Source organism: Elephas maximus, chromosome 2 (assembly GCF_024166365.1).
Source record: "Elephas maximus indicus isolate mEleMax1 chromosome 2, mEleMax1 primary haplotype, whole genome shotgun sequence".
In the NCBI taxonomy this organism is placed as follows: domain Eukaryota; kingdom Metazoa; phylum Chordata; class Mammalia; order Proboscidea; family Elephantidae; genus Elephas; species Elephas maximus.
The window spans coordinates 33522272-33549446 of record NC_064820.1 but is presented as its reverse complement, the minus strand read 5'-3'; positions in this window follow the sequence as shown (position 1 = coordinate 33549446).

The window sequence follows — 27175 nt, the reverse complement described above, 5'->3', positions numbered from 1 at the left end:
TTTGGTGGTGTCTTTCCTGGTTTTGGTATCAGGGTTATGCTGACTTCATAGAATGAATTTGGAAGTATTGCCTCCTTTTCTGTGTTCTGAAATAGTTTGAGTAGTGCTGATGTAAGCTTTTCTCTGAATGTTTGGTAGAATTCTTCAGTGAAGCCATCTGGGGCAGGATTCTTTTTTTTGTTGGAAGTTTTTTTTTTTTTTGATTACCTTAGCAATCTCTTCTCTTGTTATGGGAATGTTCAGATTTTCAACATCATTTTGTGTCAGTTTGGGTAGGTAGTGTGTTTCTAGAAATTTCTCCATTTCCTCTAGGTTTTCGAATTTGTTATAGTTTTTCACAATACTTTGTTAAATGATCCTTTTTATTTGTTTGGCTCTGTTGTAATGTCCCTCATTTCATTTCTTATGTGAGTTATTTTCATCCTCTCCTATTTTTCTTCTGTCAGTTTGGTCAGTAGTTTGTCAATTTTGTTGATCGTTTCAAAGAACTAACATTTGATTTTGTTGATTCTATTGTTTTGCTATTCTCTATTTCATTTATTTCTGCTCTGATCCTTATTATTTCCTTTCTTCTGGTGGCTGTGGGCCTCGTTTGCTGTTCTCTTTCTATTTGTTCAAGTTGTGTAGTTAATGCTTGAATTTGTCCCTTTCTTCTTTTTCGATGTGTGCATCTACTGCTATAAATTAACTTCTGAGAACTGCCTTTGCTATGTCCCAAAGGTTTTGGTATGATGTGTTTTCATTTCTGTTCTAGGAATTTTTTATTCCCTCTCTGATTTCTTCTATTACCCAGTGGTTTTTAAGCAGGGTGTTATTCAGTTTCCTTGTAATTGATTTTTTTTCTTAGTCTTCCTGTCATTAATTTCTACCTTGTTGGCGTTGTGGTCAGAGAAGATACTTTGTATTACCTCAATGTTTTGGATTTTGTTGAGGGTTCCTCTGTGGCCTAAGATGTGGTCTATTCTGGAGAATGGTCCATGAAAATTGGAAAAGAATGTGTACTTTACACCTGTTGAGTGGAGTGTTCTATGTATGTCTGTGAGGTCGAGTTGGTGATTTTACCCTTTAGCTCTTCTGTATCTTTGTTGACCTTCTTTCTAAATGTTCTGTCCTTCATGGAGAGTAGTATGTTAAAAAAAAACCCATTGCTTTTGAGCCAATTCCAACTCATAGCAACCCTATAGGACAGAGTAGAACTGCCCCATAGAGTTTTCAAGGAGTATCTGGTGGATTCGAACTGCCAATGTTTATTGTTAGCAGCCATAGCATTTAACCACTACACCACCAGGGTGTGTTGAAGTCTCCTAGTATTATTGTGGAACTGTGAATTTCTCTTTTCAGCGCTGTTAGACTTTGTTTTATGTATTTGGGAGTGCTATCATTGGAAAAGTTTTTTTTTTTTTTATCATTGGGTACATAGATGTTTATTATAGTTATGTCTTCATGCTGGATCATGCCTTTAATCATTGTATAGCGCCCTTCTTTGTCTTTTATGGTGGATTTTGGTTTTTTATAGTTTATTTTATCTGAGATTAGTATTGCCATTCCTTCTCTTTTTTGGTAGCTGTTTGCTTTATATATATATGTATATATATATTTTTTCTATCCTTTGATTTTTAATAATTTTATGTCTTTGTTTCTAAGGTGTGTCTCTTGTAGACAGCATATTGATGGAGCCTACTTTTTAATCCATTCTGTCACTCCCTGCCTGTTTTAATCCATTAGGTCACTGTCTGTCTATTTATGGGTGCCTTTTGACTATTTTTTTTTTTTTTTTTTTTGACTATGGGTGTTAACTAAACGGTCGGCAGTTCGAATCTGCCAGGCACTGTTTGGAAATTCTATGGGGCAGTTCTTCTGTCCTGTAGGGTCACTATGAGTCGGAATTGACTCACTGGCACTGGGTTTGGTTTGGTTTTTGGTTTTAGGCCATTAGGCCATTTACATTCAGTATAATTATTCATGAGTGTGAGTTTATTGCTGTCATTTTGTAGTGCTTTCTTTTGTGGTGCTGATGTTTTCTTTGTTCATGTTACTGTCCTGTGCTGAATTCCTTTTTTTTTTTTTTTTTTTTGTGGATCGGTTTTTCACTTGTTTTTGTAGATTTTGTTTTTACTGAGATTTTACATTTTTCTTCTACTTTTTGATGACTAGGTTTGTAACTTTCTTCGTGTTTACCTTGAAATTACCCTTATCTTCCTAAGTTTGAACGAGTCTATTATTACTTGATATCATCTTCCTTTCCTCTCCATGAGAAAGTTCTATACCTACACCATTTATTACCTTTTTTATTGTTCTGACACTGTTGTATTTAGTTTTTCAGGTCTTTGCTGTGATGCAACGGTGTGGTGCTTCAGTCTATAGCACCGTGTTGACTCCAGAAAAACATTTTTGAGAAAAATAAAGAAAAAAGTAGGTGTTGATACTAATATAAAAAAATATATATATATAGTAATCAAAATAAATTTTGCAATTTCATTTTTTTATTTTTAAAGAGCTTTCTTGAGATATAATTCACTTACCATGCAATTAACCCATTTAAAATGTACAATTAAAAGTATTTTAGAATGTTGAAAGTGTTGTTGAAATCGTGACACAATAATTTAAAACAGTACCACGACTTCGATTAGGTTATGCATACCCATTAGGAGTTATTCCTATTTCCCTTCAATTCTCACAGTCTTAGGTAGCCAGTATTCTACTCTTTCAGCTATATGTTTGTCAATTTTTAGCATTTTATGTAAATGAAATTATATAATACTTGATCTTTTGTTACTGACTTATTTCGATTAGCATAATATTTTAAGGTTCATTCATGTTTTAGCTTGTATCAGTGTTTGACCTTGTTAAATCACAGAATAACATTCCATTTTATGAGTATATTGCATATCATTTATCTGTTCATTAACTGATGATCATTTGGCTTGTTTTCCTTATTTGGATATTATGAGTACTCCTACCCTGAATTTGTGTACAAGTTTTTGTGTGGACATATGTTTTCACTTCTCTTGATATATCAATAGGAGTGTAATTGATAGGTCATATGGTAACACTATGTATAATATTTTGACAAAGTGCCAAGTCATTTTTCAAAGCAACTGCATTGTTTGACATTCCCATCAGCAATGGATGAGGGTTACAATTTCACTATATCCTTGTCAACACTTGTCTTTTTGATTTTAGTGGATGTGAAATGGTACCATACTTTTAGTTCAATTTACATTTCCTTAATAAGTAAGGATGTTGAACATAGATTTCTATGCTTATTGTCCATTTGCATATCTTCTTTGGGCAAATATTTATTCACGTCTTTACTCATGTTTATATTTGGTTATTTGTCTTCTTGGTATTGAGTTTTAAGTGTTCTTTGTGTATTATGGATACGAAGCCATTACGAGACATATGATTTGCAGATATTCTCTTCAATATTGTTGGTTATATTTTTCATCTTATTAATAGTGTGCCTTGCAGCACACATATACACAGAAATTATTTACGCAAGTCCAATTTATCTATTTTTTCTTTTGTCATTGTAATATTGATATGAATATATGCAGGTTTTGCCAAACTCAAGGTCACAAAGAATTAGTCTTATGTTTTCTTTTAAGAGTTTATAGTTTTAGATTTTTAACTGAGGTCTATAATAAATTTTGAGTTAATTTTTGTGTATGATTTGAGGTAGAGGTCTATCTCCATTCTTTTCATACGGTTATCTGATTGACACAAACTTGTTTGCCAAAAGCAAAGAGGGCTTGTCACACTTATGGATAAAGATCAAAGACTATAGGATTACAGTATGGATTACACCTCAAAATAAAGAAAACAAAAATTTGCACGACTGGACTAAAAAACACCACCATGATAAACAGAGAAAAGGTTGAAGTTGTCAAGGATTTCATTCTTGGTTCCACAATCAACACCTATGGAAGCAGCAGTCAAGAAATCAAATGACATATTGCATTGGACAAATCTGTTGCAAAAGACCTCTTTCAAGAGTTCAAAAGCAAAGATATCACTTTGGGGGCTAAAGTGGTCCTGACTCAAGCCATGACATTTTCAATTGCCTTTTATGCAAGCAAAAGATGGACAATGAATAAAGAAGACAAGAAAAAATTAACACATTTGAAAAATGGTGTTGGCAAAGATATTAAATGTGTCATGGACTACCAGGAGAATGAAAAAAATTATCTTGAAAGAAGTACCAAATGCTTCTTAGAAATGAGGATTGTGAGATTTTTACTCACTTAACTTTGGACGCATTATCAGGAGGGACCAGTCCTGAAGAAGGATATCACGCTTGGTAAAACAGATGGTCCGTGAAAGAGAGGAAGACCCTCTACGAGATGGATTGACACAGCAGCTGCAAAAATGGGCTCAAGGGTGGCTATGGTTATGAGAACATTCTAAGGCCAGAAAACATTTCATTCTGTTGTATAGATGGTTACTTTGAATCATAATCTACTCAAAGGCACCTAACAAAACAACAATCCAGTTATCATTGAACCGTTTGTTGAAAAATGTGTTCTTTCCACATTGAATTGATTTGGATCTTTTGTTGGAAATCAGTTGACCATAAACATAAGAGTTTATTTCTAGACTATCAATTCTGTTGTACTGATTCATGTGACTATTCTTATGCCAGGGCTACACTGTCTGGATTAGTGCAGCTTGTCATGTAGTGTGAGTCCTCCAACTTTTTTCTTTTTTTTTGTCTTTTTAAATATTGCTTTACCTATTGTGGATCTTTTCCATATCTCTATGAACTTTAAGATCATCTTGTCAATTTCTGTAACAAGGCAGTTGGAAATTGCAGTTTTGATCAGGATTGAATTCAATGTGTCAATCAATTTAAGGAACATTTGTTGTCAAATTGTGTTGAAGAACACCATCTCCTTACACATTAGCAGACCTTCCTAGTAAGAAATAGGAATACATTCCAAAATGGCATGTAAATAAAATAAGCTATTAAATTAACCCTGCTGTTGTAAGGGTGTTCCAGAACTTCAGTTTCCACAAAAAGGATATACAAACAGAGATTCCATGCACAGTAAAGTTTTTTTTTTGTTTGTTTTTTGAGGGCAGAATATTGTTTCTGTCTACCTGCTGGCATTTGGAAGACAGTCAATTTTATCTCTGTAAATAAGACAGTTCAGTAAGACTTTGACTGTTTTCACTGTGATTCATATGTTGCCCAGAAAAGTCTGGCTTCCCGGACTCTTTCATAAGAAATCCAAGTCTTTCAGCAACATGTTTCTAAACACACTTTACGGTTTTGTACTGTAACCCAATTTTAACCCTAGAAAATACTCCCAAAGGTTTTCCTATTACATTGCTACATAATGTTTAGTGCCATCCATTTCAGTAATGTATTATTTTTATAGGATTTTACAAAATATTACCTTGGCTTTTCAACATGCTTCATTCTTTACTTCTTGAAGATGAGGACTTTTTTTCTAACTCATTTGCTCAGTTTGCTTCCTTACGCACTGCATTGACAATAATCACCAGCTGAAAAAATTTTGTCTGAGCCTAAAATTAAAATTCTTCATATCACATCTTAAAATTTTAGAATCATTATAGTTTTAAACACCATCACCTGGATTTCTATCATTAAAAATGTCATGCCCAGGAGGAGGCAGGGCCAAGATGGCTGACTAGGTAGAAGCTACCTCGGAACCCTCTTGCAACAAAGACTCGGAAAAACAAGTGAATCGATCACATACATGACAATCTACGAACCCTGAACATCAAACACAGATCTAAAGAGTTGACCTGAGTGACAGAGACTGAGAACGAGCAACCACGGGGAAGCAAAGACTGTGTTTGGTGCCTGGAGCCAGCGTCCCAGTCAGGAAGCCTTGGAGCCAGGCTTTGGACTGGGCGCAGGGGAGCTGAGCATGGCATCCTGAGACAGTGCAAACGCAGGGCACAGCCCTAGCCCCCAGAAGTGACCTCAGGGGAAGCCCGGCCAATGCACGCAGGCAGCGCAGTGACACGGTTGACAGGAGGAGAAGTCACTGGGAGGCAGTGACTGGTTTTGGAGCCTGGAGTGTGGTGTCCCAGCCGGGGAACCTTGCCACTGGGCTTTGGACTGAGAGAGGAGGAACTGACCACGGCTTCTGAGACAGTGCAAGCACGTGACAAGGGCCTGACCCTCGGGGGCAATCTCTACCCAGCCAGCACACACAGTCGATGCACCTCTCAGGAATCTCAGATAAAACAGTCATCCCCATGCAAGATAAGTAACTTTGTCTATATTCCTGGGTGCTACTCTCTCCTATCTATCTGATCCCTCCCCTTCCCAGGCAGCTTCATTAACATTGGAATTTCATGAGCCAGAGAGTGAAGTGCTCTGCGCTTTTTTTTTTTTTTTTTTTGGTCTTTTCCTAACCCGTTCTCCAGGCCTGAGAGAAGCAGCTACAAAAAACCCAGGGACCAAAATTCTTTCCCTGATTTCCCAAAATTGGACTAAAAACACCCAACCAGCTCCAGCCAAGCATATGAGATCCACAGTCTTGGGCTTTCATCTCTACAGGGAACAAGGTGGCTATTATAATGCAAAGGCAATTCTGATATGGATTTGACTGCAATTGTTTTAGCAGATTACTGGAAAGACAAGATTCCCAGGTCTGATATCTCTGCGTATTAAACAGAGCCCTCACTGACCCACATTGGTGAATTGAGGGCTGAAGCTCCTCCCAGACCACCAAGCCTCCTGCCTTAGGGGTCTGAGGATGGTGACACCTACCAGTCTGTAGAGGTACATGCATTGGGTGCCTAAGGCACAGCTGCAGAGCCCACCCACCAAGTGTTTTAGGAATAGAGACACACCTACCTCACTGGCACTTGGGGGAAGCTTTTTAGCATCCTGCCCCCCATGGAGTGTGACCCCCTGCTGCTACTAGAATCTGGTGCACACAACTATCACCACTACTTCTCCAGGTGGATAGATGGCAGTCTGCACCACACACCTGGTGACCCAGAATCAGATTCTACTCAAGAATAGTGAATGGACTCTTAGGCTTATATATCTGGTAACAGCCCAAACCAGCTGGTAATAAGACATAAGTGATTCAAGGGCTACAACAATCAAGACAGAGCAGTCTAGTAGCCCATCTATGTATGTTGAAAGAAAACAAAACAAGATAAGACTCAGTGAGCAAATGTAAAATAAATCATTACAATATCTTATAGATGGCTCAGAAACAGCAGTTGATATCAAGCTACATAAAGAAGCAGACCATGATTGATTCTACAAGTCCCCAAATTAAAGAATCAAAATCTTTCCCAAATGAAGATACAATCCTGGAATTGCCAGATGCAGAATATAGAAAAACTAATTTACAGAATGCTTCAAGACATCAGGGATGACCTCAGAAATGAAATAAGGCAATCTACAGAAAAAGCCAAGGAACATACTGATAAAGCAGTTGAAGAAATCAAAAAGATTATTCAAAAACATAGTGGAAAAATTAATAAGCTGCAAGAATCCATAGAGAGACAACATTCAGAAATCCAAAAGATTAAAAGTAAAATTACAGAATTAGACATCTCGTTAGGAAGTCAGAGGAGCAGAATCGAGGAATTGGAATGCAGAGTGGGGGAGGTGGAGGATAAGGCAATTGACACCAATGTAGTTCAAGAAAAATCGGAGAAAAGAACTTTAAAAAATGAAGAAACCCTAAGAGTCATGTGGGACTCTATCAAGAAGAATAACTTGCGTGTGATTGGAGTTCCAGAACAGGGAGGGATAACAGAAAATACAGAGAGAACAGTTGAAGATCTGTGAGCAGAAAACTTCCCTGACATCATGAAAGACAAAAGGATATCTATCCAAGATGCTCATCGAACCCCATATAAGATTGATCCAAAAAGAAAATCACCAAGACATATTATCATCAAACTTGCCAAAACCAAAGATAAAGAGAAAATTTTAAAAGCAGCCAGGGATAAAAGAAAGGTCTCCTACAAAGGTGAATCAATAAGTTCAGACTACTCAGCAGAAACCATGCAGTCAAGAAGGCAATGGGATGACAAGTATAGAGCACTGAAGGAGAAAAACTGCCAGCCAAGGATCATTTATCCAGCAAAACTCTCAAATATGAAGGTGAAATTAAAACATTTACAGATAAACACAGGCTTAGAGAATTTGCAAAAACTATACCAAAGCTACAAGAAATACTAAAGGAAATTGGTCAGAAAATCAATAACATCAGATAACACAAGACAAGGTCACAAAAGAGAATATCCTGATATCAACTCAAATAAGGAAATCACAAAAACAAATTAAGATTAATTTTAAAAAGAAAAAAAATGCTCAAAAGAGGGAATCATTAAAGTCAATATGCAAAAGATCACAATAATCAAAAAGAGGGACTAAATACAGGAGGCATAGAACTGCCATGTGGAGAGGAAAACAAGGCAATATAGGACAATACAAGTTAGGCTTTTACTTAGAAAAATAGGGGTAAATATTAAGGTAACCACGAAGAGGTATAACAATTCCATAACTCAAAATAAAAACCAAGAAAAACATAACGACTCAGCAAACATAAATTCGCCTACTATGAAAATGAGGAACACACAATTTACAAAGAAAAATGTCTCAGCACAAAAAAGTAAGTAGAAAAATGAAATTATCAACAACACACACAAAAGCGCATCAAAATGACAGCACTAAACACGTACTTATCTATAATTATGCTGAATGTAAATGGACTAAATGCACCAATAGACAGAGAGTCTCAGACAGGATAAAGAAAAAAGATCTGTCTATATGCTGCCTACAAGAGACACACCTTAGACTTAGAGACACAAACAGACTAAAACTTAAAGGTTGGAAAAAAATATATCAAGGAAAGAACAAGCAAAAAAGAACAGGAGAAGCAATATTAATTTCTGGCAAAATAGACTTGAAAGTTAAATCCACCACAAAGGATAAAGAAAGACACTACATAATGCTTAAAGGGACAATTGACCAGGAAGATATAACCATATTAAATATTTATGCACCCAATGACAGGGCTGCAGGATACATAAAAAAAACTTTACCAGAACTGAAAAGTGAGATAGACACCTCCACAATTATAGTAGGAGACTTCAACACACCGCTTTCGGAGAAGGACAGGACTTCCAGTAAGAAGTTCGATAGAGACACGGAAGACCTAATTGCTACAATCAACCAACTTGACCTCATAGACTTATACAGAACATTCCACCCAACAGCTGCAAAGTATACTTTTTTTCTAGTGCACATGGAACATTCTCTAGAATAGACCACATATTAGGTCATAAAACAAACTTTTGCAGAATCCAAAACATCGAAATATTACAAAGCATCTTCTCAGACCATAAGGACATAAAAGTGGAAATCAATAACAGAAACATTAGGGAAAAGAAATCAAATACTTGGAAAATGAACAATACCCTGCTGAAAAAAGACTGGGTTATACAAGACATTAAGGAGGAAATAAAGAAATTCATAGAATGCAATGAGAATGAAAACGCTTCTTAACAAAACCTCTGGGACACAGCAAAAGCAGTGCTCAGAGGTCAATTTATATCGATAAATGCACACATACATAAAGAAGGAAGAGCCAAAATCAGACAACTGTCCCGACAACTTGAACAAATAGAAAGTGAGCAACAAAAGAATCCATCAGTCACCAGAAGAAAACAAATAATAAAAATTAGAGCTGAACTAAATGAATTAGAGAACAGAAAAACAATTGAAAGAATTAACAAAGCCAAAAGCTGGTTCTTTGAAAAAATTAACAAAATTGATAAACCATTGGCCAGACTGACTAAAGAAATACAGGAAAGGAAACAAATAACCTGAATAAGAAACGAGGTGGGCCACATCACAACAGACCCAACTGAAATTAAAAAGAATCACATCAGATTATTTAATCTGATAATAATTTATCAGATTATTTAATCTGATAATAATTTATCAGATTATTATGAAAAATTGTACTCTAACAAATTTACAAACCTAAAAGAAATGGATGAATTCCTAGAAAAACATACCTACCTAAACTAACACAATAAGAAGTAGAACAACTAAATAGACCCATAATGAAAAAAGGGATTGAAAAGGTAATCAAAAAACTCCCAACAAAAAAAAGCCCTGGCCTGGATGGCTTCACTGCAGAGTTCTTCCAAACTTTCAGAAAAGAGTTAACACCACTACTACTAAAGGTATTTCAAAGCATAGAAAGTGACGGAATACTACGCAACTCATTCTATGAAGCCACCATCTCCCTGATACCAAAACCAGGTAAAGACATCACAAAAAAAGAAAATTACAGACCTATATCCCTCATGAACATAGATGCAAAAATCCTCAACAAAATTCCAGCCAATAGAATTCAACAACATATCAAAAAAATCCACCACGACCAAGTGGGATTCATACCAGGAATGCAAGGCTGGTTTAATATTAGACAAACCATTAATGTAATACACCATAAAAATAAAACAAAAGACAAAAACCACATGATCTTATCAATTCATGCAGAAAAGGCATTTGACAAAGTCCAACACCCATTCATGATAAAAACTCTCAGCAAAATAGTAATTGAAGAAAAATTCCTCAACATAATAAGGGGCGTCTATACAATTTTTTTTTTTTTTATATACAAAGCCAACAGCCAATATCACTCTAAATGGAGAGAGCCTGAAAGCATTTCCCTTGAGAAGGGAACCAGACAAGGTTGCCCTTTATCACTGCTCTTATTCAACATCGTGCTAGAGGTCCTAGCCAGAGCAATTAGGCTAAACAAAGAAATTGAGGGCATCCGGATTGGCAAGGAGGAATTAAAATTATCTCTATTTGCAGATGACATGATCTTATACACAGAAAACCCTAAGGAATCCTCCAGAAGACTACTGAAACTAATAGAAGAGTTTGGCAGAGTCTCAGATTATAAGATAAACATACAAAAATCACTTGGATTCCTCTACATCAACAAAAAGAACATCGAAGAGGAAATCACCAAATCAATACCATTCACAGTAGCCCCCAAGAAGATAAAATACTTAGGAATAAATCTTACGAAAGATGTAAAAGACCTATGCAAAGAAAACAACAGACTACTAGTGCAAGAAACTAAAAAGGACCTACTTAAGTGGAAAAACATACCTTGCTCATGGATAGGAAGACTTAACCTAGTAAAAATGTCTATTCTACCAAAAGCCGTCTATACATACAATGCACTTCTGATCCAAATTCCAATGACATTTTTTAATGTGATGGAGAAAAAAATCACCAACTTCATATGGAAGGGAAAGAAGCCCTGGATAAGTAAAGCACTATTGGAAAAGAAGAACAAAGTGGGAGGCCTTACTCCACCTGATTTTAGAACATATTATACAGCCACAGTAGTCAAAACAGCCTGATACTGGTACAACAGGCACATAGACCAATGGAACAGAATTGAGAACCCAGATAGAAATCCATCCACATATGAGCAGCTGATATTTGACAAAGGCCCAGTGTCAGTTAATTGGGGAAAAGATAGTCTTTTTAATAAATGGTGCTGGCATACCTGGATATCCATTTGCAAAAAAAATGAAACAGGACCCATACCTCACACCATGCACAAAAACTAACTTCAAGTGGATCAAAGACCTAAACGTAAAGACTAAAACGATAAAGATCATGGAAGAAAAAATAGGGACAACCTTAGGAGCCCTAATACAAGGCATAAACAGAATACAAAACATTACCAAAAATGATGAAGAGAAACCAGATAACTGGGAGCTCCTAAAAATCAAACACTTATGCTCATCTAAAGACTTCACCAAAAGAGTACAAAGACCACCTACAGATTGGGAAAGAATTTTCAGCTATGACATCTCCGACCAGTGCCTGATCTCTAAAATCTACATGATTCTGTTAAAACTCAACCACAAAAAGAAAAACAACCCAATCGAGAAGTGGGCAAAGGATATGAACATGCACTTCACTAAAGAAGATATTCAGGCAGCTAACAGATACATGAGAAAATGCTCTCGATCATTAGCCATTAGAGAAATGCAAATTAAAACTACGATGAGATTCCATCTCACTCCAACAAGGCTGGCATTAATCCAAAAAACACAAAATAAGAAATGTTGGAGAGGCTGCGGAGAGATTGGAACTCTTATACACTGCTGGTGGGAATGTAAAATGGTACAAACACTTTGGGAATCTATCTGGCGTTATCTTAAACTGTTAGAACTACCATACAACCCAGAAATCCCACTCCTTGGAATAGACCCTAGAGAAATAAGAGCCTTTCCACGAACAGATATATGCACACCCATGTTTATTGTAGCACTGTTTACAATAGCAAAAAGCTGGAAGCAACCAAGGTGTCCATCAACGGATGAATGTTTAAATAAATTATGGTATACTCACACAATGGAATACTACACATCGATAAAGAACAGTGACGAATCTGTGAAACATTTCATAATGTGGAGGAACTTGGAAGGCATTATGCTGAGTGAAATTAGTCAGAGGCAAAAGGACAAATATTGTATAAGACCACTATTTTAAGATCTTGAGAAATAGAATAAACTGAGAAGAACACATAATTTTGTGGTTATGAGGGATGTAGAGAGGGAGGGTGGGAAAGGGTTATTTACTGATTAGTCAGTAGATAAGAACTACGTTAGGTGAAGGGAAGGACAATACTCAATACACGGAAGGTCAGCTCAACTGGACTGGACCAAAAGCAAAGGAGTTTCCGGGATAAAATGAATGCTTCAAAGGTCAGCGGAGCAAGGGCGGGGGTTTGGGACTTCTAAATCAATTGGCAAAATAATTCTGTTGTGAAAACATTCTGCATCCCACTTTGAATTGTGGTGTCTGGGGTCTTAAATGCTAACAAGCGGCCATCTAAGATGCATCAATTGGTCTCAACCCACCTGGATCAAAGGAGAATGAAGAACACCAAGGTCACACAATAACTATGAGCCCAAGAGACAGAAGGGGCCACATGAACCAGACTTACATCATCCTGAGACCAGAAGTACTAGATGGTTCCCGGCCACAACCGATGACTGCCCTGACAGGGAGCACAACAGAGAACCCCTGACGGAGCAGGAAAACAGTGGGACGCAGACCCCAAATTCTCATAAAAAGACCAGACTTAATGGTCTGCCTGAGAGTAGAAGAATCCCGGTGGTCATGGTCCCCAAACCTACTGTTGGCCCAGGATAGGAACCATTCCCGAAGACAACTCATCAGACATGGAAGGGACTGGACAATGGGTTGGAGAGAGATGCTGATGAAGAGTGAGCTACTTGTATCAGGTGGACACTTCAGACTGTGTTGGCATCTCCTGTCTGGAGGGGAGATGGGAGGGAAGAGAGGGTTAGAAACTGACAAAACCATCACGAAAAAAGAGACTGGAAGGAGGGAGCAGACTGACTTATTAGGGGGAGAGTAAGTGGGAGTATGGACTAAGGTGTATAGAAGCTTATATGTGACAGACTGACTTGATTTGTAAACTTTCACTTAAAGCACAACAAAAATTATTTAAAAAAAAAGAATAGCAGAGTGTTAAAAACCAAAAAAAAAAAAAAAGTCATGCCCGTATATATTAAGAATTTACAGCAAAATGAAAGTGTCATATTATGAAGGAATTAATATACTAAAAACTGATGTTCTTCATATTCACATATTTCTGGCTATTAGCCAGAGCCAATAATACAAGTAATTACACTCATTCCTCATGGATATATTGCAATAAGTGAGCCATAATACAACAATAACATTTTTTCCTTCTGTTTGTGGAAGAATGAGTGTCTTTTCCCTGTGCAGAATGGTAATGATGTATTCGGTTAAAGGGTACTACTTACGTGTTTTCTATTTATTAGGTTGGATAAAATCGATGCACTTTATCAATAGCTACCCAAAACAAGTCAGGGATGTATTGATTTAACCATTAAGAAGACCACACTGCAGCTGGAGCTTTAGCATCATCAGGCTAAAATGAGCACAGTGTCATTACCCCAGACTCACCTGTCTTTTTCCATTGTGTAACCAAGAGTATCAAATTAGGGTGTAATAGAAATCACAACACATGTAGTACAGTATAAGAGCAAAGGTGTTGGGGTCCTAGAATCCAGGTTCAAATTTAGTTTTCTAGGAACTGAAGCAGTAGTCAAGGAATCAGTCTATACATTGTGTTGGGCAAATCTGCTGCAAATGACCTCTTTAAAGTGTTGAAAAGCAAAGATGTCACCTTGAAGCCTAAGGTGCACCTGACCCAAGCCATGGTATTTTCAATCGGATCATATGCATGCAAAACCTGGACAATGAATAAAGAAGACTGAAGAAGAATTGATGCATTTGAATTATGGTGCTGGCAAAGAATATTGAATATACCATAGACTGCCAGAAGGAAAAAAAAAAATCTGTCTTATTGAATATATCATGGACTGCCGGAAGTATGAAAAAAAAAATCTGTCTTGGAAGAACTACAGCCAAAATTCTCCTTAGTAGCAAGGATGGTGACATTTTGTCTCACTTACTTTGGACATGTTATTGGGAGGGACCAGTCTCTGGAGAAGTATATCATGATTAGTAGAGGGTCAGTGAAAAAGAGGAAGACCCTTGACAAGAAGGATTGACACATTGGCTGCAACAGTGATCTCAAACATAGCTGTGATTGTGAGGATGGCACAGGACTGGGCAACATTTTGTTCTATTGTACATAGGGTTGCTGTGATTCAGAACTGACTCAATGGTAGCTAACAACAAGAACGACAACATGGGTTAGCTGTGGAACGTGAACACATTTTTTAATGTTTCTGGCCTCCAGCTTCCTCTTCTGTAAATTAGAAGAGTTATTGTATCTGCTTCCTAGAGTTGTGATTTAGATATTATGGGACATTGCATGCAATATTATCTGATATCTCATAAATGTTAATAAGGTAGTTATTATTTTTACTGTTATTCACAATGGTGGTTATATACATTTTAAATATATTTAAGAAGGGAAATGTAGAATGTTCAGCTTAGAATATCTTTGACATTACTATACAAAATAGTTAATTTTTATAGTAGGTAAAGATGCAGGTATGATCATTTCCATGGAGAAAAAGGTTAGGGTGTTAGGGTTGTGTGAAAAAGTAACAGGAGGAATAACATATTGAAAAAGTACATGGAGGAACAATAATTGATTGATCGAAGGTTTGAGCTAATAATAAGACTGATAAATTCTTGGTCAAATTATCCTAAACAGCAGTTAAACGTGAGCAGAATTTCTTTTAAAAAATAAATAGTTTTCAGCTCATCGGCTTCATATTATTTGGAAAAGCAAAAACAAACAAACAAAAGACCAACATGAGGAAGACACTAGATAAAGGTCTTAGACAAACTTTTGTTTTCACCTAAAAGCAAAAAAAAAAAAAAAAACCCCAAAAGGAAGATAAGAAGGACTTGAATTCATCAAACAGGGCACACAGAAGGAAAGAGGAAACAAAATGAAAACCATAAAGTAGACTCCTCAGACACTCCCATGGGCCTTTTTGAAAAGAATGCAGAAATGACAGAAGTACAGGAAATACAAGAGACATATTGATATCCCATAAAACAAGAAGCAGCAGAAAGGTATATTTTTGTTGAGAAGAAATAAACTTGTTGATACTGAAAGAATAAAAAATAATAATTAAGAGAAAGAATAATTCCCTGAAATCAGAGGATTCCCCCAAGTATTTTAGGGGTACATGCTACAGATAGGTAAATGAAAACTTCAGCCCAAATATCTGCTGAAAGCAATTCTTCAGTTGACATAAATATAGCAATAATGCAGCAACAACCTCCTTTAAGAAACAGGATTTTTTTTTCAAATTCCCCTAGTCACCCAGAACAAAAGATAACATAAAATACAAATACATACAATGACAGATGCATGGACCAATGGAACAGAATAGAGAACCCAGGGGTAAATCCATCCACCCATTGCCAGCTTATCTTTGATGAAAGGCCCAAAGCCCATTAAATGGGGAAAAGACAGTCTCTTTAATAAATGGTGTTGACAAAACTGAATGTCCATCTGAAAAAAAAAAAAATGAAAGAGGACACATACCTCACACCATACACAAAAACTAATTCGAAATAGATCAAAGACCTGAACATAAAACTATAAATATCATCAAAGAAAAAAATATGGACAGTGCTAGTGTCCCTAGAGGAGTGCATAAATATGATACAAACTGTAACTAGCAATGCACAAGCACCAGGAGATAAATTAGACAACTGGGACCTCCTAAAAATCAAACACTTATGCCCATCAAAAGACTTCACCAAAAGAATAAAAAGAGAATCTACAGACTGGGGAAAAAAAAAAAAAATTGGCTACAACATATCCGACAACAATATATCTCTAAAATCAACAAGGTATAGCAACATCTCAACCATAAAAAGACATATAATTCAATTTAAAAAATGGACAAATTCTATGAACAGACACTTCACCAAAGAAGACATTCAGATGGCTAACAGACATGTGAAGAAATGCTCACGATCATTAGCCATTAGAGAAATACAAATCAAAAATACATTGAGATACCATTTGTCTTTGTTATTTTATGCTGTTATAACAGAAATACCACAAGTGGATGGCTTTAACAAAGAGAAATTCACTCTCTCGTGGTCTATAAGGCTAGAAGTCTGAATTCAGGGTGCCGGCTCCAGAGGAAGGTTTTCTCTGTCTGTCAGCTCTGGGGGAAGGTCCTTGTCATCTATTTTCCCTGGTGGAGGAGTTTCTCAGTGCAGGGAGCCCAGGTGCAAAGGATTCACTATTCTCCTGGCTCTTGTTTCTTGGTGGTTTGAGGCCCCCTTCTCTCTGCTTGCTTCTCTCATTTACATCTCAAAAGAGATTGACTCAAGACACAACCTAATAGATTGAGTCCTGCCCCATTACTATAACTGCTTCTAATCCTGTGTCATTAACATCATAGAGGTAGGATTTACAAGACATGGAAAAATCACATCAGATGACAAAATGGTGGATGAGTACACAATACTGGGAGTCATGGCCTAGCCAAGTTGACACACATTTTTGGAGGGCACAATTAAATCCATAACACCATCTCACCCTATTATTACTGGTGCTAATAAAAAAAAAAGAGACAATAATAAGAGTTGGAGAGGTTGTGGCTATTGGAACTCTTATGCCCTGCTTGTGGGAATGCAAAATGTTCCAACCACTGTAGAAAACAATATGGTGCTTCTTTAAAATTTAGAAATAGAAATACCATGCAATCCAGTAATTCCACTCCTAGGATTATATCCTGGAGAATAAGAGTTGTCACACAGATAGGCATACCTACACCCATGTTCACTGAAGCATTATTCACAATAGTGAACAGATGGAAACAGCCTAAGCGACCATCAACAGATTAATGGATTAACAAATTATGGTACCCAATGGAATACTATACAATGATGAAGAACAATGATGAATCTGTGAAATATCTCACAACAAGGATGAATCTGGAGGGCATTATGCTGAGTACAATAATACAATCACAAAAGGACATATACTGTATGAGACCACTACTAGAAAATTTAGGAAAATATTTATACATAGAAAGAATCAATCTTTGATGGTTGTTAGGGAAGGGAAGTATGGGAAGGGGAAACTATTAACTAGAGAGTAAAAAAATAAGTGTTAACTTTGGTGAAGGGAAAGACAGTGCACAATATAGGGGAAGTCAGAACAGCTTGACCAAGGCAAAGTCATAGAAGCTTATGAACACATCCATTCATCCTGAGGGACTGAGTTACTGGGGCTGAGGGCTGGGGACCATAGTTGTGGGGGTCATCTAGGTCAATAGGTATAGCAAAGTTCATAAAGAAAATGTTCTACATCCAACTTTGGTGAGTAGTGTCTCGGGTATCAAAAGCTTACAAGCTGCCATCTAAGATACATCTACTGGTCCCATCCAGTCCATAGCAAAGAAGAATGAAGAAAACCAAAGACACAAGAGCCTAATGGATGCAAGTACCACAGCATCCACCAGCCTGAGCCCAGAAGCTCTAGATGTTGCCCCGTTACCCAACAACTGCTCAGACAGGGGTCACAACATAGGATTCTGTCTAGAGTGGGAGAAAAACGTGAAACAAAATTTAAATTCACACACATACACACACATAAAAAGGCCAGACTTATTGGTCCGACAGAGACTAGAAGAAGAACCTAGAGACTATGATCCCTGAATACCCTTTGAACTCAGAACTGAAGCCACTCCTGAATTCACCCTTCAGGCAAAGATTAAACAGGTCTATGAAACAAACACTAACACAAGCGAGGAACGTGTTCTTAGTTCAATCATGTATAGGAGACCAAAAGCGTAACACCAGCCCAAGAGCAGTGATGAGAAGGCAGGACGGGATAGGAAAAAATGGACAGATGGAAATGGGGAATCAGGGTGTGGAAGGGGAGAGTGTTGACACATCGCAGGGATTACAAACAATGTCACAAAACAACTCGCATCTAAATTGCTGTATGAGAAACTGATTGGCTTTGTAAAGTTTCTCCTAAATCACACACACACACACAAACACAACTACAGATGTTTAAAAGAGAAGAAGAAAAGAAGAAGGCGGAGAAGGAGAATCAATTGGAGTAGGAATAGGAAACACAGAAGGAAAAGAGAAAATCCTGTGACCTTAAGGGGAAAAAAATCATAAAAAGAAGATGAAGTGATAAGTATGACTGCGGAGAAAGCAAGATAAGTTTTTTTTTTTTAAGAGTTATATGTAGGATACTCTGATCACAAGGAGTTGAAGGTGCTTTACCTGTCCAAGTCCACATCGCTTTAGCATTGCATTAAAACCTACTATGTTAATTAGGCCATCAAACGAGCTTTGAAAACAAAGCACTTTACAAGGTGAGGGTATTTACATGTGGTGTATATACTGACACAAGGTATTTCACCAGACTTCCATGTCTGTGGTTCATTCTGAAACCTGATGAAACTAGAAGTTTCTGAAAATCCAGAATAAGACTTTCACAGTGGCAGTTAAACTAGCCTTGTTATTGAACTTTGACTATAAATATATATGTATATATATGTATGTATGTATATGTATATATATGCATACATACATGTGTACATGCACAGACACACATACATATATGAGTAATAATCAACGCTGAACTTAAAAAAAGATGTTTGCTTTGCTGTGGAATGTCATAAAAGCAGAGTCTATAGCAAGCATACTGCAAGAACTGAAGAAAAACTAGGCTCTGGGATCTAATACAAGATTTAGAAGCTGGTCACTTAAAACAGACTTCTCAATTTCTCACTAGAATATATGGGAAGGAGTCTTTTGCTTTCAGACCGGATACATTAGTTTTTATAAGGGCAACACTTGGTCTGCAACAGCTAAAACATGGCAGATAAATTACAAAAGTATTTTTTAAAGATAAATAATTTATAAAGCAGCATGAATATGAAAAACTAGCATGGCAACGAGGGGCACTCTTTCAGGATGAATTAAGGATTACCAGCTCCTTTGTTTGCAGTGGGTATATTTTATTTACAGTTGGTATGTTTTGTTTGCAGCGGGCACTTGCCAATTCTGGTCACAAACTGAAGGTCTCAGGCTAGACTCTTGTAGTTGGATTCTGATGTGGAAAAAAAAAAGTTAGAGACATTTAAAAATAGTAAGTCCACTTTTAAAGATAGTGCTCTGTATGGGATATTTGCTGATTTCTGGGCCAGCACACTGGAGGTTGTAGGTGTTCTGTCATAAGCTTACAAAAGGTGATACGAGAATTTTGTTAGTCTCAAAGTTAATAGAACATCAAATCCTTGTGGAAGGAGTCGGTGTGTATCACATACATATCTTTCATGAAATTTGCCAGTTTGAAGCTTTGTGGAGTATGAGACCTACGAGCAAAACTCAAAGACTTCTTAGGACAGAACTAAATCCTCTGCAATATTTCAGGTCTGAAGAAACAGATCACTGCCCTTTGGTTGATCAGAGGCCTGGGAGGGCCATTCCAGAATGAGCAAGATGACCCTCTCGTATTTTTCTTCCTTTTTTTTAAAAGAGGAAGTGTGTGACATTTTCCATTATACCTCTTCATAAAGAAAATAAGAATCCTTACAACTGGACCAATAAGCAACATTATAATAACCAGAGAAAATATCAAAAGTGTCCAGGATTTCATTTTACTTGGCTCCACAGTCAACACCCATAGAAACAGCAGTCATGAAATCAAAGGAAGCATCGCATTGGGCAAATCTGCTGCAAAAGACCTCTTTAAAGTGTTAAAAAAACAAAGATGTCACTTTAAGGACTAAGGTGAGCCTTACGCAAGCCCTGGTGTTTGCAATGGTTACATATACACGTGAAAGCTGGATAAAGAATAAGGAAGATAGAAGAAGAATTGATGCCTTTGAAATACAGTGTTGATGAAGAATATTGAATATACCATGGAGTGCTAGAAGAACAGTCAAATCTGTTTGAAAGAAGCACAGCCAGAATGCTCATTAGAAGTAAGGTTGGTGAGCCTTCACCTCACATACATTACAGATTTTTTCAGGAGGGATCAGTCCCTGGAGAAAGACTTCATGATTAGTAGAGTAGAAGTTCAGCAAAAAAGAGGAAGGCCCTCAAGTGGATGGACTGACACAGTGGCTGCAATAGTGGGCTCAAGCATAACAGTGATTGTGAGGTTGGGGTAGAACCAGCGATGTTTCATTCAGTTGTATGTAGGGTCACTATGTGTCTGTACCAATTCAACGAAGCCTAACAACACAACAAAGTAAAAAGAAGAGAATCTTAGAAAGAATACGAAGACTTCTATTTAACAATGGCAGATTCAATGCACATGTGTAATCCCTGTGTCTTAGTTATCTAGTGCTGCTATAACAGAAATACTACAAGTGGATGGCTTTACCAAAGAAAAAATTATTCTTTCATAGTCTAGGAGTCTAGAGGTGGGAATTTAGGGCTCCAGCTTCAGGGAAAAGTTTGCTTTCTCTCTCTGCTCTGGGGAAGGACCTTATCTTCAAAAATCTTCTCCTGGTTGAGGAACTTCTTGTTACAGGGACACCAGATCCAAAGGCTCCCCTACCCTGGTTTTCATTCTTGGTGAGAGGGCGTCTCTCTCATCTCTGCTCACTGCTTCTTTCTTTTATATCTCTAGAGATTGACTCAAGATACAACCTAATCTTATAGATTGAGTCCTGCCTCTTTCACATAACTGCCTCTAATCCTGACTCATTAGCTTCGTAGAAATTAGGATTTGCAACACATTGGGTAATCACATCAGATCACAAAATGGTGGACAACCACAAAATACTGAGAATCGTGGCCTTGCCAAGTTGATACACATTTTTGTGGATACAGTTCAGTTCATAACACCCTGCTTCATCAAGAAATCTCATTAGATGAAGTCTACACATATACACACAAGTGGAGTTCTGTGTATGTTTGAAAAAGTAATTCCAGAAGGACAAATAAAAAAATTTTTTTTTTTTTAAGGACAAATAGGAGGAGAAAAATACAATAACAGCAAAAATTAGGAAGCAAATGCTTTACTTGACTTAGCACTGAGTAAAAGTAAGAAGTAAATATTCTATCACTTCCAAGAGGCTTGGAAATTTTTTCATTAGTTTCCTTTGAAAGTGAATGAGAAAGTAGGGAAAAATAAAAGTGTAAATAATTTGTTGGAAATGTCGTAAGAAAAAAATTGTTCCTCAGCTTCCTGGTATATTCTAGGTGGCCATGTGATTGTCCATTCCACATCTCAATAGATGATTGGAGATTTATTATTCAGAGGATAAAATATTATTTTCTCCATATGAAGGATTCAGGGCCAGTTGAGTGTAGGGGGACAAATCTGAAAATGGAATAAGATATTTCCCATATAAAATGCATAAGCTTCCAGACTTAGAAGGCTCTTGAGTCCCAAAGCACTGGCTATTTTTGTGGTTAGGTGCCATAGAGCCAGTTCCCACACTTAGTGACTCCATGTACAACAGAACGGGACACTGCCTGATCCCCGCCCATTCACACAATCTTTGCTGTTTGAGCCCACTGTTGCAGCAACTGTGTCAATACATCTGGTTGAGGATCAAACTCTTTTTCATTGACCCTCTATATTACCAAGCATTACGTCCTTCTCCAGGACTGCTTCCTCCTGATAACACGTCCACAGTAAGTGAGTCGAATTTTCACTATCCGGTCTACTAAGGAGGCTTCTGAATACCAGAACATATTTTTTATTTTTTTGGCTGTCCATGTTATACTCAATATTCTTCTCCAACACCATAATACAAAGGCAACAATTCTTCTTCGGTCTTCCTTATTCACTATCCAGCTTTCACTGAGGCCATGAAAATTCCATGGTTTGGGTCAGGTACACCTTAATCCTTAAAATTGACATCTTTGCTTTTTCACACTTTAAAGATTTGCCCAATGAAACGTGATTTTTTTTCTTGGTTGTTGTTTCCATGGCCCTTGATTGTGGATCCAAGTGAAATGAAATCCTTGAAAATGCCAGCCTTTTCTTAGTTTATTATGATGTTGCTTATTGGACCATTTGTGGGGATTTTGTGGCCTTTATGTTGAGGTGTAATCCATACTGATGGTTGTAGTTGTCAATCTCCATCTGTAAGTGCTTCAAGTTCTCTTCGCTTTCAGCAAGTAAAGTTGGGTCATCTGCATATCGAGGGTTGTTAATGAATCTTCCTCCAATCCTGATGCCCCATTCTTCTTCATATAGTCCAGCTTCTCGGATTATTTGCTCAGCATACAGATTGAATAAACAAGGTGAAAGGATACAACCCTGACACACAGCTTCCCTGACTTTAAACAATGCAGTATCCCCTTGTTCTGTTTGAGCGTCTGCCTCTTGATCCATGTATAGGTTTCTCATGAGCACAATTAAATGTTCTAGAATTTTCATTATTCACAATGCTATCCATAATTTTTTTATGATCCAAACAGTCCAATGACTTTGCATAGTTAATAAAACACAGGTAAACATCTTTCTGGTCTTCTCTGCTTTCAGCCAAGATCCGTATGGCATCAGCAATGATACACCTCATTCCATGTCCTCTTCTGAATCTGAGTGGAACTTCTGGCAGCTTTCTGTGTATGTACTGTTGCAACCACTTTTGAATTATCTTCAGCAAAATTTTAATTGCAAGTGATATTAATGATATTGTTCCATAATTTCTAAATTCCATTGAATTACACATTAAAAGACTAATATTATAGAGTAATAATCTTTTGAATCGACATTCCAAGGAGATAATTTATTCATTAAACTATCTAATGATATGGGGAAGGGCAGAATTCAAAAATATGTAGGTGAGGAGGGGCCATTTAGAGAGTAGAAGTGAAAAACAGGCCTTTAAATAATTTCATATGCTGAGAATAAAAGAAAGAATAAAGAAAAATCAGTGAGTAAGAAAATTGATATAAATTTAAGAAAATAAATAACACTGTCTACCGATGTCAAATTTTTACTCAAGTATATGTCTGCTTAGTTTACCTACCTACATGGTATGAAGATTAAGAAAGGAAATGAAAATGAAAAAAAAAAAAAAAGAGGTCTTAATATGAGATTTAGGAAACAGATTTAATTAATTAACTGTAATTTTCAAAGCTTTGTAAAAGCAGCAACATAGAGATTTGTGGACTTTTGTAGCATCTCTTGGCAACTAGATGTATAGCACAAAAGGCTAAATGTGGAACTGGCTATTGTATTGACAGGAGCTTATACCAAGTACTGCCAATGCTTTAGGACCTCTTTAAAATACTTTGGATTTTATAGCTACTGGTTGACTAAAATTTACTCTAACCTTATGCAGCCATCAATTTCATATACTCAAATAATAATTGAACAATATAATTTTATTTGACAAATACAAATGATTGTTTGTAGAAGTGGACATTAGTGGTGGAATGTAAGACTTTAAAAGCTATCATTGATTACACAATTTTCGTATAAGGGTATGCATATACCACACTCTCATGGCAGACTTTTTCCATGTGATTTATATGCATTTTTTTAATTAAAAAAAATTGTCCCTGATAGAGAGAACAGGATCTGAATTCATTTTTAAACAGTAAGGAAAAATAAACACATTCAAGCTTGAAGCAACGATGGTAACTTGGAATAAAATTAGTAGAATGTAATGGAAAGATATAAACCCCTGGAAAGCAATAAGCTAAAGGTGAGACCTTTAAAATACACCTATATTGTAGGTACAATTTTTCTTTTCTTACATATTTTAATACAAATACTCATATTCCCATAAAATTATCACAGTAGTTATTTGAGCTAAATCATACTATCTTTAATAAAATGGGAGAGCGAGTTTATTTTTTTCTTCATTGACATCACCACTATTCAGAGCTGGAAAGGACATTATGCATTTTCTAATTTAGCCCTCTTCAGGTTGTAATCGTAGGGTCTTTGGATTGTCAAAATTCTTAAAAAAAAAAAAAAAGCAACCTGTGGTGATCATATGCACAGCCGAGGAATGTTTATTTAAACTAGTGACCAAGGAACAAAAGAATGTGAACATGATGGATTTCACAATATTTTTCACTGATGATCTTTTCAATTAGGAAATTAACAATGCTCATGTCAAAGAAATATTCAAATACTGATTCACATTTACTAGATTAAAAACATGAATTTTAATTAAAATCCTAAAAGATCTTCAACCAATTTGGTCTTGACATATCCTCTTTTTACGTAAATTCAATTTTTCCAAAAATATTCAAATTGAGAATAAATGTGTATTTACATCTCCTTTTCATTTTTTAAAATGCAGCCACAGTGAGTTATTTTATAATAAACCCAGTGCCGTAGAGTTACACAAAAGTAAAATCGGTATTAATTTCGTGCGCGTTATCTTTCACAAGAATTGTTAAACACATAGCTTAAACTCCTAGCATTCTGTTTCCTTTCATATAAATGAGTTGCAAAATAGCCCAGACTTTTCACTTAGCATATTTAAGGAATTTTCTAAATACTGAAATTTTATGCTATCTTCATCAGTCGTTGAATTTAAATTGGACATCTATAAATTTATTTTTTATTCCCATATTAGTACAGCAGAATTCAGGCTGATTAATGTGTAACAGTGTTAGTGAAGATCTATAAAGTTCATTGTAGATGGCTTGGGGCTGTGACATTGGCCCAGCAAATTCAACAGAATTAGGGTTTATGCTATCAGACATATACTTGGAGTTCATATCTTGCAAGATACAGATCATTATTATATAGTGGCATCATTGAAATAATATTCCATTGAAAGCAAAATCACACTAAATGCACAGAAATTAGTGTTACATAAATATGAGTTATCATATCAGTGGGGAGAGGTGAGGAAAGAGAGAGAAAGAGAAGCTTGTTACTTAATAGAAAATTGAGCAATGGAATTTTGCATGTAAGATTTGGAAAAGATCCCAGATTCAATTCACAAATGTAAAGAACACTGAACCCTATCAAAGCAGGATGGTTTGTCTTCTGTAAGTGACCTTTGTTAACTATGGATTCTATTCCTAGTCCTGCTAATGAGTCATTGAGAAAGGTTATAGAAGGTGAATGCAGAGGTTTCATAGAGAAAATTTCAGGTTCATCTATTTTAAATAGAAAAAAAGAAAAAGACAACAAGGCCACATCACTAGTTAAAAGGCATAACAAATATATAAAATGAGATTCCCTGATAGCTTTTTAAAATTAAGTGCAAGTAATCTATCTATATATATATATTTTAATCTGTATAGTCACTCTTTTGAATAATTGTGCTCTTAGTTCTTCCTTTGCTATCATATTTGTGAAAGAAATAGCCAGTAAGCCCACTACTCTATTGAACTTTTGGCCACTTCTCAAGACAAAAAAGTTTATATTCCCAGGACTCCACCAAGTCTTTCATCCTAAAAGTTTTTTTTGAATAAATGTGTGTGTGTGTATAAGTGTATGTGTATGTGTGCTTGTGTGTATAGTTTGTCTCTAAGAATACGAATAGTTTAGTTTTTAAGAGAATTTCATTGATTTTCTTCTACTTTTTGGTAAAAAAAAAAAAATTGCTCTACAAAGCAACTAGCACTATGTAAATTTTGTTATTTTCCCAAGTAAGCAGAATGTATATGCCCTTTATGCTTTCTCCTAGTTAAAAATAACAGCAGAGCCTGATGATCTTAATTTCTTCCTACAACAGACAGCACATAGGCAAAAGTCCTAAGGCTTCTGCCAATAGTGGCAAATTTTCCAAGTAATACTCTTTGGCTTAATAAAATATGCAGGACAGGAAAAATACGCAGAACAAATTAATTATCCTTTTATCTCTATCATTGCCTGCTAACCACCTTATACTGCTATATACTTTGTTATTAGAATCAGGAACTATAATAGGTGTTTAGTCACGCACATAGAGTGGTGAGGAAAAAAAAAAAAAGAGGAAGAATAAAAGTGTTGACCAGTCAAGACAGTCTAACAAGTTAAATACAGGATAATGTGAAAGAAGTTTGAGCTACTCTAACTCAGATACCATTACATAAAAAACTGGCCCACATAGAGGATTTAAAATACTAAAATACTAAAAAAAAAAAAAAGCGTGTAAGAGAGAAAGAAGGAAAAGGAGGTTTTATCTCCTCTACCTTCTTCTAGCTTTTGTTGCTAGTATTTGCTTTTCTCACCTCATGAAGATAAATTGCAAAGGAATATATTCCAGGTGAATTTGTGTCATACTTTTAGACGCTCTTTTGTAGGCAGGCATGTGAATATGACTTGAAATATTATTAAATATATCTCAATTATTTAGTTTTTCAATTCCTTATATTGGGTTGTGTGTGTGGGTGCATTTGTATCTGTCTGTCTGTCTGTATTTGTGTGAGATAGAGATGTTGACAGAGAGAGTAAAAAGGGAGAGGGTGTTTGTTGATTGCTTTGTTCGAGAAAAAGGGTTTCCACAGCTATCTTTTAATTTATTTTCATAGAATTTATGATACAACATTGGAAACTATTTCCCAATTTACAGTTGAAAAAATTATTTTCATGTGTGTTAAGAAAGTTCTTCAAAGATATTTGGCCTGTACTTGGCAAATCAGTTCAAGGACCTTGGCCTTTTTTTTCTCATCAATTGCTGAAACCGGGCTTTGTTATACTATCTAAACTTAGAGTAAGTTCTTTCT